This window comes from Accipiter gentilis, chromosome 10, assembly GCF_929443795.1.
Source record: "Accipiter gentilis chromosome 10, bAccGen1.1, whole genome shotgun sequence".
NCBI lineage: Eukaryota > Metazoa > Chordata > Aves > Accipitriformes > Accipitridae > Astur > Astur gentilis.
Window position 1 is genome coordinate 1,494,291 of NC_064889.1, and position 15,359 is coordinate 1,509,649.

Below are 15,359 nucleotides of genomic sequence, written 5' to 3' on the forward strand. Positions count from 1 at the left end.
TCTTCCCTCCTCGGAGCTGGGAAGGCTGGGCAAGGAGGGCTCTGCCACACCAACCTCTGGGTCAGTGCTGTGCCGATCTCAAGGAGCCAGTCTGTGGGAAAGGGGCTGGAGAGTCATGGTGAAAGCACAGAGGATGCGCCAAGTGCAGAGCAACGACTGAGCTCCCATTCCTGTGGGGAAGAGGCTCACTTATTGCGCATGGTGCAGAGGAAGGAGGGCACAGATCTCTCTGGGACTTGTTGCTTCATGGAAGGAGGTAGACTGTAAGGCATCTCAGGTGGTCACTAGTCCAAATGCCTGCTCAAAGCAGGGCTAGCCCCAAAGCTAGAGCAGGTAGCACAGTGCCTGAGCCCCACTGAAACCCAAGTGTGATACCCAGGCATGGAGAATCCCAAGGTTCTCTGGGCACCTGCTGCAGTGCTTCAACACTGCCTGAAATCTCAGAATGGTACAAAGCAGCCCCTGCAGCCTGCTGTTGCTAAATGGGGAAGGCACTGTGGAGCCAGGAGGAAGGAAAGTTGGTCTGCATTGGCCAGGAATCAAACCCGGGTCAACTGCTTGGAAGGCAGCTATGCTCACCACTATACCACCAACGCTCCTGGATGCACTGCTGCCTACTGCTCCTCCAGCCCAGAGCCTGGCCTCCCTCCTGCTCCTCCACATCCCACTCTTGCCTGCCTCCTGCTCTGCCAGGTCACCAACTGCCCTCTTGCCTGCTCCCCCGCTTCACAGACTCTCCCGCCTCCTCCTTCCAGCCCCCTGCACACATACACACGACCTCAACCTGCTGGCACGTGGGTGTCCTTCTCTGCCTCTGAGCTGTTGGCTACGGAAACTCCAGCTCCTGGATGCTGGTAATGGTCACGCTCCCCATCTGCGTTCATATGTGGGCCAGCTGCGCACGTACTATGCAGGTGCAGGTGCGTTTGCGTGTACGTACCTGTGGTGGTTTAAGCACAGACAAACGCCCACCCAGCTGCTCACTGCTTTCCCCACCCGCAGGGCGATGCAGAGCACTGAAAACACAATGAGAAATCTCATGGCTCAAGATAAACACACGGACATGGCTTAGCCAAAACTCTTGTGGGAAAATCAGGCTTGACTTGGGCAAAATCAATTCTTGGCCACTTAAAACGGATGCAAGTAGTGAGAAACAAAAACACAAACACAAAACATCGCCTTTCCTCTCCCCTGTGCCGGGACAACTTCAGTGCTTCACACCAAACTCCTTTACCTGTCCAAGCAGGACGTGTCTCTGCTCTCACCCACTCTGTTTTTTCCTCCCACCTCTCTCTGCCTGTCGTTTTCTGCCCTTTCTGGAATATGTTTTCACAGAGGGGCCACCAATGTTGACGGCGGCTCAGCTGTCTTGTGCGGTGGGTCCACTGTGGAGCTGGAACTGGCTGTGTATGACACAGGGCAGCCCCTTATCTCTTCCCACAGAGGCCATTCTGCAGCACCCCCTGACCCCTCCACTACCAAAACCTTGCCATGGCTAGCCAATACAGTGCCCATGGGGAATACCAGAGGGCATAACGCTGAGGTAGAGCGGTCGGAGCCTGCCCCAGTCAGAGTCACGATCACACTGTCCTGGGTTAACGTGTGGTTGCATGATGTACCCTTTGGTTGAATTAAAAAGGCACAGCAACCAGCCTGGGTTTCTTCCTAGGCACTGGATAGGTCCATGGCTTGTAGACGTGTGTAGTGGTAGCTCAGCCATCAGCAAGTAAAAAGCAGGCAATGCTAGGGTAACAATTCTCTGTCTATATAATGTTCCAATAGGCCAGGTGGATCATTTCTAGCACAAGTTTCTTGGTCTATAGAAGTTGGACGGATATGAGCATCTGCCACATTCCATGCTGTGTGCCAGTAAGCAATTTGTGTTGCAGGACTCCGTGCATTACGTGTTCCTGGGCTAAAATCTGCCTTGTGCTGCCACTGGTTTTGGTGATGGATGATTGCTTTGGTGAATGCCCATGCCGGCAGTGATGAATGATGAAGTACACGTGACCAGGACGTACCTTCCCCTACATACACGGGGGGCACCATTTTCTTTCAGCTGCCATTTTCTTATTAAATAGCACCATAACCACCATGTTTTCCTACTGCTCTGTGATTGGCTGACAGCCATTTCTGGACCCCGTCGTACCCACCTGCTCTCAGGCAGACCTGTGATTGGCTGCCAGGACCAGCCAACCCTACCTGTGTACCCAGAAGCACGTCAGGCAAGGAAGCCCCCACTCGCTAAACAAAGGGAAGAGGCAACTTCTGACAGCGTCATTCCCCGTGGGTTCTCCTATTGCTTTGTGATTGCCGGACGGCCGTTTTTGACACTGTCATGCCCGCATGTTCTCAGATCTCCCTCTCAGGGACTGTCCGCTTCCTTTGGACCAAGAAGTGTTTGGATATGAAAAGATATACCGTGCAGTGGTATCCACTCTGGAATGAAGACGAGCACTTAGCACAAGCGATATTCCTGTGGATGGCCCATTGCCTGCAGAGCCAACTCACAGTCAACATGCAAGCGATCTTCTGGCTTCCGGCCAGTCAGGTACTCAGGTAGCAGAGAGCTCACCTGCAGATACCCGTGCTATCTTCCTGCTGCCAGGAAGCACGTGAAGCACTCAGCCAAGAAAGACCCATAGAAGAGGCCACTCTCCATTATCTTTGAAAGGTCGCGACAACTGGGAGAGGCTCCTGAGTCCAGGAAGAAAGTCATTGTCACTCCTGTCTTCCCAAAAGGCACAAAGGAGAATGGGGGCAACGGCAGGCTGGTCCTCCTCACCTCGATCCCTGGGAAGGGGAAGGAGCAACTCATCCTGGAAACCCTTTCCAGACACGTGAAGAACAAGAATGCGATTGGTCTTGTTTTCATTGCATTCTTCTCCTAGCTCATTTCTGTCAGACTGTGCTTTTCTGGTTTTGGGGGGGTTAGGGGGTGTTTTTGTGTGTGTGTGTGTGTTAGAGAGAGAGAGAGGGGTATTTGCTAGGAAATCTCAAGCTGCACTAGCCAGTGGGGAGAGTGGATTGGCATCAGGGGCTGCCCAGGGTTGGAGCAGGACACTGGACAAACCAGGCCTGGGCTCCAGGCACGGATTCTGCACAGACCTGTGGTACAGTCTAGGGTTCAGAGCACCTGCTGATGTGCACGTGGGAGTGAGGGGGTGGGTGTCCAGCACTGAATTCCAGTCCTGAGAAGCCAGAAGAGAGGGAAAGTCTCAGGCTATGTGTGTGTTTTGTCTTGTAGTGAGCAAGAGAAGACAAAGAAAACACCGCCATGCCTCCCAATTTTTCCAGGCTCAGCTGCACTCCTTCACTGCAGACTACTCCAGCATGGGTTCTCCACATGCTGCGCTCCTGAACAGGAAAATCTCTTTCAGTGTGGGCTCTTCCACAGGCTTCAGGCCCATCAGGAAAGGTCTTCACTGGCGTGCCTTCTCCGCAGGTTGCAATTCCTTCAGGAATATCCACCTGCTCCAGCCAGCATGGGTGCCCCGGGTGCCAGAAGCTTTGCAGATGGCTCAGTGTTGTGGAGGCCCCTGGAACCAGCTGTGTGTGTGGTGCAGGGCAGCCCCTTAGCTCTTCCCCACAGAGGCCACCCTGCAGCAGCCCCTCTCCCCACCACTGCCAACACCTAGCCACGTATGGCCAATACAGTGCCCACTGGGAATACCTACTCAGCCCTGCTCCTGGCTGGAGCTGCGAGTGAGCACGGCAGCAAACTGACTAGGATGGAGAAACCCCCCAGATGGTCAAGCTGATTGCAGTGGTGTCTGCCAAAGTAGCAGCAGCCTTGTCCTCCTCCTCCCCACCTGCAGATTCCTGGAGGTCCCTGCTTGCGGCTGGGAAGTTGGGATTGAGCTGCCGGATGGGAAGGGAGAAATGCCTGTGTCCACAGGCCACCCACTTCCTTGTGGGGGGAGCTCTGCCTGCTGCTCCACAGCCACCCGTCTGCCTTGCCGAGGGGCACTATGGGAGTGCTGGCACCTAAGAAGGCAAAGGAGAAAGAAGGTGGCAGTGGCAGAGAGAAGGGGCTGACGGAACAGGAGGGCCATGGGTGCCCAGAGAGCTAGAGCAGTGCAGGTTAAAAGTTGCTGGGAGAGGCAGCAGCTGTCAGGAGGAGGGAATAAAAGGGCCAATTAGCAGAGGATGGTTTCGATCCATCGACCTCTGGGTTATGGGCCCAGCACGCTTCCGCTGCGCCACTCTGCTCCCCCCAGCACCTCTGACGGCACCTCCCACGGCCCTGCTTGATGCTCCCTGGCACTGCCAGCCCTCATGCCTCCTTCCCTTCCTCTGTCCTGTGCCCTCACGCGGGCCAGAAAATGGGCTCTCTGCAAAGTTCACCTCCTTTGGGCCTGGGGTGGGTAGCTCAAGGGCCTTGCCTTGCCCTTCTCCCCACATCTCCTGCCCATAACCCTGCATGGGGACTTTCTTCTTGGCCACCCAAGCTGGCTCTGCAGGCACTGGAGGAAACCCCGGAGCGAGGGGGCAGCCTTGTTGCTTTGCAGGGCAGAGGGCAGCTGCTCTCCAGCGAGCTCAGGAGGGCTGCCACCCTGCCCAGAAGTCCAGCTCCCAGGGGGCTGTGGGACTGTGCCCGGTGTCAACGTCCGTTCTTTGCCGGCCGAGGACGGAGACAAGGACGCTTAGCATCACCAAGCGTAGAATTACCACAAGGGAACTAATACTCCTAATTTGGCTGTGCACATAGTGGAGCCCCAGCCTAACGCATGGAGGACCCCGAGACAGAGGAAAGCAGGGTTGGTATATGTTTACAATACAGTTGTGTCAACCAATCAAATTACTCATGTTAAGGGGTGGGCTAATCAGTTACTATTGCTCCCAAGATCAGTATGTGCTTCTCCCGGGCAGGTGGTGTGGACAGATGCTCTGTGGGGTGTTAATCTTCATTCTTCTAAACCAATGTCCCGTGCAGGTGGAGGGGCTTTATACTAGATTCAGGTTGATTGCTGTTCTGGCCGTGGCTGTATACCCGGGGTTTTTTTGAAAGACAAATCTCCCATTGGTTTATCATCTGCATGGGGTGTTGTCAGCCAGTGAGAACCAGTCTAGGTTGGGTCGTCAGGTGACGTTGACGCTCAGGTAAAAGCCCTTAGTCCTAGGCAGTGTTCGTTCTTCTAAGCAAGTTGTCGAGCAGTTGGTGCCTTGCCTTTCACACCAGCGGTGAGGGCCTTGCCCTGCCGGTGCTGTGCTGTGCTGTGCTCTCCCATTCTGTAGCTCATAGTTGGCACTGGCCCCTTCCCTTCCCCCCACCCCCACCCCTTGCCTGCTGCTCCACACCAGTCTGCCTTTGTAAGACCTAAAGTGAGGGGCACTTTGTGAGTGCTGGCAAGATCTCAGATCCAGGAGGTGCCTCCCCTTCATCTTTAGCAATGAGGGCCATGCTGTGCAGGCTGTCTTTGGAGGTGAGCTGCTGTAGGTTCAGGCCTAGGGAGGACAGACAGCTGGTAGGGTTGTTCTGCATGAGGTCTGAGGTGAGATCAGGCTCTTAAGTTCTGTTCAAGAGCCAACAACGGTGGACCTCTTGTCATGGCTGGTACTCGGCACTGGTCCATTCTCTTCCCCAACCTGCCTACCTTGTCAATGGGAGCAGGATTTCCCTGTCATCCAGGAATTTCTGAGGTGGTGGGGGGAAGGCGCAGACAAGTGCTGTAGGCAAAGGGCTTTCACTGAGTCCCTGGGCGCCAGGCACAGTGTGGAGCTGAGTCCCACTGCTGGCTGCAGCGTGGTCAATTGCAGGGAGCCCAAAAGGGAACTGCGCCCCGTAGTTGGCAGGATTCGAACCTCCGCGGGGAAACCCCAATGGATTTCTAGTCCATCGCCTTCACCACTCGGCCACAACTACCTGCTCCAGCCCTCTCTGCCCTGCTGATCACGTGCCCTGTGCAATGACACCCGGCTCCCTGGGAGTTTCAGGGCTAGGCTCCACTCGAAGATTTGCAGTTGGGACCTGCACTGAGCATGACGGGCACCTGCTGCCAGCCTTGCAGAGGCCTTGAGAGGCGTAACCCCAGGGGCTACAGCTGAAGCTCCCAGCGCCTTGTCCTCAGCCGGGCATCTGGGATATTCTGCCACCGGAGGGGGGGATGGTTTCACCCCCCAGCTGGTGTCTCTGCTGCTTCCAGGGAAGAAGAGAAGGCAGCTGGGTGGAGACAACCAGGGTGAGGCGAGATATTAGACCCCACTTTGCCTCTCAGATTTATCTGAGGGGGCCTCCAAGCCTGCTGTGAGCACTACGGCGGGGACACTGCTGCAGGGCAGATGGTGATCTCCTGGCAGCACTTCCAGCCTCTTGGGGACATAGGGCAGCGTCAGCCCTTGAACACAGACCATGACCGCCGTGCAGGTTGTTGGTGTGTAGGGGCAATGGTTTGCGAGAGTGGCAGAGATCCATGGAAAAGGCAAGGTAGAGACTGGCTGAGCAAAAGCGTGGAGGGGCAAAGGGAGAATAAATGGGGGGTGTGGGTGACTTAGAGGGAGACTGGGGAGAGCTTGATTTGGTGGAATAGGTATGTGCAGAGCTTTTTTCCACCACTGCAAGCCTTGTCCAGTTCCTGAGCAAGGACCAAAATATCAAACGATCCACAAAAGCGGTAATTTACACCACTAGACGCAAGTGGCTCCCCTTCTGTCTTGGCTCTGGAGCAGGAAAATGGCGTTAAGGAGGCAGTGTGGAGGTGGTGCACCTGGCAGTGTCTGACTGCATGCAGAGCAAGGGAGGGAGGTGGTTGCAGCTGAGAGGCTGAGCATGAGGAGTGGCTTGAGGAAGTGTGGGGGGGAGGGGGGCTGGAGGGAGGAGGCCGGCCAGTCTGTGAAGTGGAACAGCAGGAGGCTGGCCAGGCTCTGATCTGGAGGAGCAGGAGGCAGCACTGCCCACAGGTGCATTGCTGGAATATTAGTGAGCACAGCTGCTTTCCAAGCCGTTGACCCAGCTTTGATTCCTGGCCAAGAGACAGATGTCTCTTCAGGCTGGCTCCAGGGTGGGTGCCTTACATCTTCTGCAGGCAGGCTCTTCTGCTCAGAAAATGCCCAGCTTTCCCCTGGGGTTTCAAGCCAGTCCCCTTGCCTCCTTGCAGCCTTGAGACCGCCTGAGGCCAGTGCTTTCTGCCTGTTGGGAGGGCTCCAGGCTGGGCTCCTCACTGCAGTGCTGGTACAGGAGCCAGGAGGGAGGCTTTTTTTGGCCTGGCACAGAACTGCACCTGCTGCTGCTGCTGGTGGTTGCACCTGTCAAGACAAGCATGCTGCCATGGCAGGGTACAGATGAAGATCAATAATGCTGTCCTGGTTTCAGCTGGGATAGAGTTAACTCTCTTCCTAGAAGCTGGTACGGTGCTATGTTGTGAGTTCAGTATGCAAAGAATGTTGATAACACTGATGTTTTCAGTTGTTGCTCAGTAGTGTTTAGACCAAAGTCAAGGATTTTTCAGCTTCTCAAGCCCAGCCAGTGAGAATGCTGGAGGGGCACAAGAAGCTGGCGGAGGACACTGCCAGGGCAGCTGACCCAAACTGGACAACGGGGTATTCCTTACCATGTGACGTCCCATCTAGTATAGGAACTGAGGGGTGGGGGTGGGGAATCGCAGCTCGGAGACTAGCTGGGTGTTGGTCGGCGGGTGGTGAGCAATGGCACTGCGCATCATTTGTACATTCCAATCCTTTTATTACTACTGTTGTAATTTTATTAGTATTATCATTATCATTATTAGTTCTTTTCTGTTCTATTAAACCATTCATATGTCAACCCCGGAGTTTTACTTCTTTTCACGATTCTCTCCCCCATCCCACTGGGTGTTGGGGGCGGTGAGTGAGTGAGCGGCTGCGTGGTGCTTAGGTGCTGGCTGGGGTTAAACCACAACAGTCCTTTTTAGGCACCCAACATGGGGCCTGAAAGGTTGAGATAAGGAGAAACCTGACCGGAGCTCGTTAAAACAAATTTGTTATATGCATTCATTATATTGGTCTAATAGTCACTGGTCATTATGTTGATTTGTGTGTTCTTAGAGTTGTTGCTCTGGTTTTTGAAGTTCTGTTATTTATCACCTCGTTTGCTATATGTAGTCCCTCTTCTGCTGCTTATCATCCATGGGAAGCGGATTAAGGTTTTCACTTTGATGTATTATATAACATTGGTTTATGGTATGATGAAGTCATCGGTTGTGGGATTAATCCGGTATTTGCACTCAGCATTGTCACCTTTATACTGTGGGAGCCATCTGTGGGAAACTATTAATAATTACACCATTTACCTTTCCTCCTTGGGAAACCAGTCTATGGGTGGGATACCTCTCTTCACGTCTCCTTTCTCCTTCAGTCCAGTTACAATGGTGTTTGAGAATTTTGAAAAATTTGAATACCCTTGCGATGTTGAGACCAGCATGGTCCTAGCCCTACTGCTAGGAATTAGCATACTTCTGAATGTGGTTCAGCTGTCGTTTAAGGTTAAACAACTATTTAAGAAGATCACTCAGAGATCTGCCCCGAGGCTGGATAATTATGAGTGGCAGGGTGTGTGGTGTAGTATGGGCAACTACCTAGAGAAGTGGGCACCTCCAGTGTTTTGGAAATTCACCCCTGAACAAGTGCAGAATCTGGAAGAACTAGTAAAATATTTGGAAAAGGTATGCTGCCACCCTGGCAGCTCCAGAGAGATACAAATCACTGCAATGTGCTGGGGCCTGGCCCGTGCCTATTGAGCCCTGTTCAACACCACTCAGTACCCTCAAGGGGAAGAGAAGGTCTCTGGACTTAACAATGAAACAATGAGCTCTGCGGTCACCCAAACCTCAGCAACGGGCACTGCGGTCCCTCCAGCCCCAGTGATGAGCACTGCTGCTACCCAAACCTCGGCAACAGACACTGCGGTTATCCAAAACCCGGCGAGCGATACTGCAACTGAACCAGCGGACCAACCTGCACCAGTATCAGTTGCCCCCGTACAGAAAAAGACATACACAAAAAAGTCAGCTTGCTTAGCGAAGGATGAAGGTGAACCAGGGTCATCACAGGAACAGGAGGAAGAGGCAGAACCAGAGGTAATAACACGTTCCCTATCCTTGAGTGAGCTGCAGGATATGCGAAAAGATTTCGGTCACCGTATAGGTGAGCATATTACCACCTGGCTCCTCCGATGCTGGGACAATGGGGCTTGGAATTAGAAGGCAGGGAAGCCAAGCAGCTGGGATCGCTTGCCAGGGAAGGTGACATTGACAAGGTAATTGGAGAAGGGACACAAGCCATCAGCCTCTGGAGGTGACCCCTGTCAAGTGTGAAGGAAAGGTACCCCTTTAAGGAAGATGTTATATGTCAATCAAGCAAGTGGACCACCATGGAAAAAGGTATCCAATATCTGAGGGAATTAGCTGTACTAGAGATGATTCATCATGTCCCGGACAACCCACAATTACCCAAAGATCCAGGTGAAGTCCAATGCACACGACCCATGTGGCGGAAGTTTGTACGGAGCACACCATCGTCCTATGCCAACTCACTGGCAATAATGACCTGGAAAGACGCAGAGGCACCGACAGTGGATGAAGTGGCTTGCCAACTCTGTCAATACAAAGAAAATCTCTCCTCCTCCCTACAAGCCTGCATTTCAGCTGTGGAGAAGCTGTCCAAGGATTTCCAGCAATTCAAGGATCATATGTCCTATTGCCCACCTGTAAGGACCAATGTCTCAGCTATTAGGAGTGAGCGCTCCTCTGCCCAAGAGAGAGAATACAGAAGGTACACGCCGCGAGGTGCCCTGTGGTTTTACCTATGGGATCATGGAGAGGACATGAGGAAATGGGATGGAAAACCTACCTCGGTCCTAAATGCACAGAGACGTGAGCTGCGAGAAAAAAACACCACAAAAGGGGATTCTACCAGGAAAAATGCCGGTCCAGTTTCCAAACAGAGTAGAAGGGCTGATCTTATTTCTGATCGTCTTGAAGGGAATTCTGAGCCAATTTTATGAGAAGTGAATACTGGATACTCTGACCAGAATTAGAGGGGCCCTGCCTCCAGCCATGTGGAGGAAAGGGATAACTGGTTCTATTGGACTGTGTGGATTAGATGGCCTGGCACGTCAGACCCACAGGAGTATAAGGCTCTAGTAGACACCGGTGCACAGTGCGCTCTAATGCCATCAAGTTATAAAGGGACAGAACCCATTTGTATTTCTGGTGTGACAGGGGGATCCCAAGAGTTGACTGTATTGGAAGCTGAAGTAAGCCTAACTGGAAATGAACGGCAGAAACACCCCATCATGACTGGTCCAGAGGCTCCGTGTATCCTTGGCATAGACTATCTCAGGAGAGGGTATTTTAAGGACCCGGAGCTTTTGGTATAGCTGCCTTGGAGACGGAGGGCACTGAACAGCTGTCTACCCTGCCTGGTCTCTCTCAAGACCCTTTGATTGTGGGGTTGCTGAAGGTTGAAGAACAACAAGTGCCAACTGCTACCACGACGGTGCAGTGGCGGCAATATCGCACCAACTGAGACTCTCTGATTCCCATCCACAAGTTGATTGGCCAACTGGAGAGCCAAGGAGTGATCAGCAAAACTCGCTCACCCTGTAATAGTCCCATATGGCCAGTGCAGAAGTCTAATGGGGAATGGAGATTAACAGTTGACTATCGCGGCCTGAATGAAGTTAGCCACCGCTGAGTGCTGCCGTTTCAGATATGCTAGAACTTCAATACGAGCTAGTCAAAGGCAGCCAAGTGGTATGCCACAACTGACATTGCTAATGCATTTTTCTCAATCCCTCTGGCAGCGGAGTGTCATCCACAATTTGCCTTTTCTTGGAGGGGTGTCCAGTACACTTGGAATCGATTGCCCCAGGGGTGGAAACACAGCCCCACCATTTGCCACGGACTAATCCAGACTGCACTGGAAAAAGGTGAAGCCCCAGAACACCTGCAATACATAGATGACATCATCGTATCGGGCAACATGCCAGAAGAAGTCTTTGAGAAAGGGAAGAAAATAATCCAAATCCTTCTGAAAGCTGGTTTTGCCATAAAAGAAACTAAGGTCAAGGGACCTGCACAGGAGATCCAGTTTTTAGGAATAAAATGGCAAGATGGACGACGTCAGATCCCAATGGACGTACGTAACAAAATAGCAGCTATGTCTCCCCCAACTAATAAAAAGGACACACAGGCCTTCTTAGGTGTCGTGGGTTTTTGGAGAATGCATATTCCAAATTACAGTCTGATTGTAAGCCCTCTCTATCAAGTGACCCGGAAGAAGAATGATTTTGAATGGGGCCCTGAGCAACAACAAGCCTTTGAACAAATTAAGCAGGAGGTTGTTCATGCAGTAGCCCTTGGACCAGTCCAGACAGGACAAGATGTTAAAAATGTGCTTTATACTGCAGCTGGGGAGAATGGCCTTACCTGGAGCCTCTGGCAGAAAGCACCTGGGAACACCTGAGGCTGACCCCTGGGGTTTTGGAGTCGAGGATATCAAGGATCCGAGGCTCGCTATAATCCAACTGAAAAAGAGATATTGGCAGCATATGAAGGAGTTCGAGCTGCCTCAGAAGCGGTTAGTACTGAAACACAGTTCCTCTTAGCACCCTGACTGCCAGTGCTGGGCTGGATGTTCAAAGGGAGGGTCTCCTCTACACATCACGCAACTGATGCCAACATGGAGTAAGTGGATTGCACTGATCACACAATGGGCTCGCATAGGAAACCCCAGTCACCCAGGAATTTTAGAAGTGATCATGGACTGGCCAGAAGGCAAAGATTTTGGAATGTCGCCAAAGGAGGAGGTGACACGTGCTGAAGAAGCCTCGCTGTATAATAAACTGCCAGAAAATGAGAGGCAATATGCCCTGTTCACTGACGGATCCTGTCGCATTGTGGGAAAGCATCGGAGGTGGAAGGCTGCTGTATGGAGTCCTACACGACAAGTTGCAGAAATTGCTGAAGGAGGAGGTGAATTGAGTCAGTTTGCAGAGGTGAAAGCCATCCAGCTAGCATTAGACATTGCTGAAAGAGAAAAGTGGCCAGTGCTCTATCTCTCTACTGACTCATGGATGGTGGCAAATGCCCTGTGGGGGTGGTTACAGCAATGGAAGCACAGCAACTGGCAGTGCAGAGGTAAACCCATTTGGGCTGCCACACTGTGGCAAGATATTGCATCCTGGCTAGAGAATCTGGTTGTAAAAGTACGCCATGTAGATGCTCACGTACCCAAGAGTTGGGCCACTGAAGAACTTCAAAACAACCAACAGGCAGATCAGGCCAATAAGATTGAAGTGTCTCAGGTGGACATAAGGGTGAGCTATTTATGGCTTGGTGGGCCCATGATACTTCAGGCCATCAGGGAAGAGATGCAACATATAGATGGGCTCATGATCAAAGGGTGGACTTGACCATGGACACTATCACACAGTTTATCCATGAATGTGAAACATGTGCTGCAATTAAGCAAGCCAAGCAGTTAAAGCCCCTGTGGTATGGAGGGCGATGGCTGAAATATAAATATGGGGAAGCCTGGCAAATTGACTATATCACACTCCCACTAACTCACCAAGGCACGCGCTGTGTGCCTACAATGGTGGAAGCAACCACCAGATGGCTGGAAACATATTCTGTACTCTATGCCACTGCCCAGAACACTATCCTGGGCCTTGAAAAGCAGGTCTTGTGGTGACATGGCACCCCAGAAAGAATTGAGTCAGACAACGGGACTCATTTCCGAAACAAACCTCATAGACACCTGGGCCAAAGAGCATGGCATTGAGTGGGTGTATCATATCCCCTATCATGCACCAGCCTCTGGGAAAATTGAGCGATACAATGGACTGTTAAAGACTACATTGAAAGCAATGGGGTGGGGGGAACTTTCAAACATTGGGATACACATTTAGCAAAAGCCACCTGGTTAGTCAACACCAGAGGATCTGCCAGTCAGGGTGGCCCTGCCCAGTCAGAATTTTTATATACTGTAGAAGGGGATAAAGTCCCTGTAGTGCACATAAAAAAATATGTTAGGGAAGGCAGTCTGGGTTACTCCTGCCTCAGGCAAAGGTAAACCCATTCGTGGGATTGCTTTTCCTCAATGGCCTGGGTGCACTTGGTGGGTGATGCAAAAAGATGGAGAAGTCCGATGTATGCCTCAAGGGGATTTGATTTTAGGTGAGAATAGCCAGAAGTAAACTGTATGATATTAGTTGCTATATAACCCTGCTACTGTATGCTATCATTACTATAATTGTTATATGATATATCCATAGTACTATAGTAAGAATCACTTAGATCAAGCAAGAATGAACTATGATAAAACTGAGCGAAGCGCAGTAGTGATGGAACCAGAATTGACTCCAGCATGCAACAATCCAACGGTGCACACCATCCTCCTGCTGCATCCAATGTCACCTGCTCATCGCACCAGACTGAAGCCCAATTCTGCTCTACCAACTGAGAGGACTTTGCACCATCCCTCCTGCCCAGAAAGACTGGTAGGACAGCTGGCACCCTGAGTCAGGAACTAAATTAACTCAATGAACACTTTATGAACATGACGCATAAACTAAAGGAATGCTATCTCTGTGTGTGTATACATATATACATATATATATTTCTAATTGTTCATAAGTCTCAAAGGGATGGAAAAGGTGATGATGATTGACAAGGATGTAACTAAAGTTATGGGAACTGAGCATGACGTCAATGGTATAGAATAAAGGGTGGATACTGTCCTGGTTTCAGCTGGGATAGAGTTAACTGTCTTCCTAGAAGCTGGTACGGTGCTATGTTTTGAGTTCAGTATGCAAAGAATGTTGATAATGCTGATGTTTTCAGTTGTTGCTGAGTAGACCAAAGTCGAGGATTTTTCAGCTTCTCAAGCCCAGCCAGTGAGAATGCTGGAGGGGCACGAGAAGCTGGCAGAGGACGGAGCCAGGGCAGCTGACCCAAACTGGCCAACGGGGTATTCCTTACCATGTGACGTCCCATCTAGTATAGGAACTGGGCAGTGGGGGCGGGGAATGGCCGCTCGGGGACTAGCTGGGTGTTGGTCGGCGGGTGGTGAGCAATTGCACTGCGCATCATTTGTACATTCCAATCCTTTTATTATTGCTGTTGTCATTGTTATTGTTATCATTATCATTATTAGTTTCTTCTTTTCTGTTCTATTAAACCATTCTTATCTCAACCCATGAGTTTTACTTCTTTTCACGATTCTCTCCCTCATCCCACTGGGAGGGTGTGAGGGGGTGGTGAGTGAGTGAGTGGCTGCGTGGTGCTTAGTTGCTGGCTGGGGTTAAATCACGACAAATGCCTAGGTGGTGGTCAAGGGACAGGCTGTGCTTCATGAGGCCAGCAAGGCAATTGGGCTGTGTGGTGGCAGGAGGCCTGCTCCTTACGTAATGGCTCAGAGGCCTGTCTGTCAGATCTGAAGTCACCCTGGAGAGGCTGACCTAACCTGTCCAGGCTCTGGCATTGCAGAGGCATCCTGAAGTTTACTGGAACTGGATGTAACGATGTTCCTGGTAAGTAAGAACTGAGACACTCTCATTTCTCTTGCAGCTTACAGCCTGTGGGCCAAGGGCACCACAAGGAGCCTCTCACAGCTAGACTCTCTACCTAAAGCTTCTCAAGTCTCTGATTCCAGGGCTGCTTAAAGCAAAAAGCATGGATTTGCTGTGCTGACAGTCAAAACGCAGTCTGGACAGTGGGCTTGTATGCGGGGTGCGTGTTAGCACAATATATACAGACTCCCGCCCTGCCAATAGCAGTTCGACAAGTAGGTGGAGTTACGAAGAGGGGGTTCGTGATTGTGCATGCTCAGTTCCCTAGTGAAATGCCCAGCCTAACCCCATCTTGCAGTCACACTGCCTACGTCCAGCCATGAAAAGAAGGGCTTTTCTGCTTTCCACTCCATACCTATCCCCTGGAGTTTCTTTCCACAACACCAATGAAAGAGAGAAGTGCCATGACTGTTTTTCGTATGATTTTGTGAACAACAATTGAGAGGACTGAAAAGTTAATTCAAAAGGTCTCTATTAACTTTCACAATGAACAATTTGGCAACTGGCCCCACAGGGCCGTGATCACCAGGTTACAGACTCATGCTCAATGACTCTGAGGCTTTTTGGTGCTCTGCTCTAAGTTCAGGGAGCTCCACCCACAACTGCTGGTAGAGATTGGGACAGAAGCCAGTGCTCCTCCTTGCAGAGCGCGTAGCCAACGGAGGGAGGAGGAGAACAAACCGCCACAAGACTCCAGCTGTGCTGCACAAAGTCTTTAATGAGAAGGAGGAAATGCAGTGGCACGTAACAGAGACCAAGAAACACGTCTGCAGGGTTCAGGGAGGCACAGAGAATGGCCCATTTCCCA

General features: G+C 51.4%; 3 non-coding genes across 3 annotated transcripts; all 3 read right to left on the reverse strand.

Annotated features, from left to right (window-relative positions):
* Positions 1–524: 524 nt before the first annotated feature.
* TRNAG-UCC (transfer RNA glycine (anticodon UCC)) lies at positions 525–596 on the reverse strand. The gene has a single exon. It is a non-coding gene; the product is annotated as a tRNA-Gly (tRNA).
* Positions 597–4,140: 3,544 nt separating this feature from the next.
* Positions 4,141–4,212, reverse strand: TRNAM-CAU (transfer RNA methionine (anticodon CAU)). Its single transcript has one exon. It is a non-coding gene; the product is annotated as a tRNA-Met (tRNA).
* A 1,572-nt stretch (positions 4,213–5,784) lies between these two features.
* Positions 5,785–5,866, reverse strand: TRNAS-AGA (transfer RNA serine (anticodon AGA)). Its single transcript has one exon. It is a non-coding gene; the product is annotated as a tRNA-Ser (tRNA).
* Between the last annotated feature and the right edge of the window lie 9,493 nt (positions 5,867–15,359).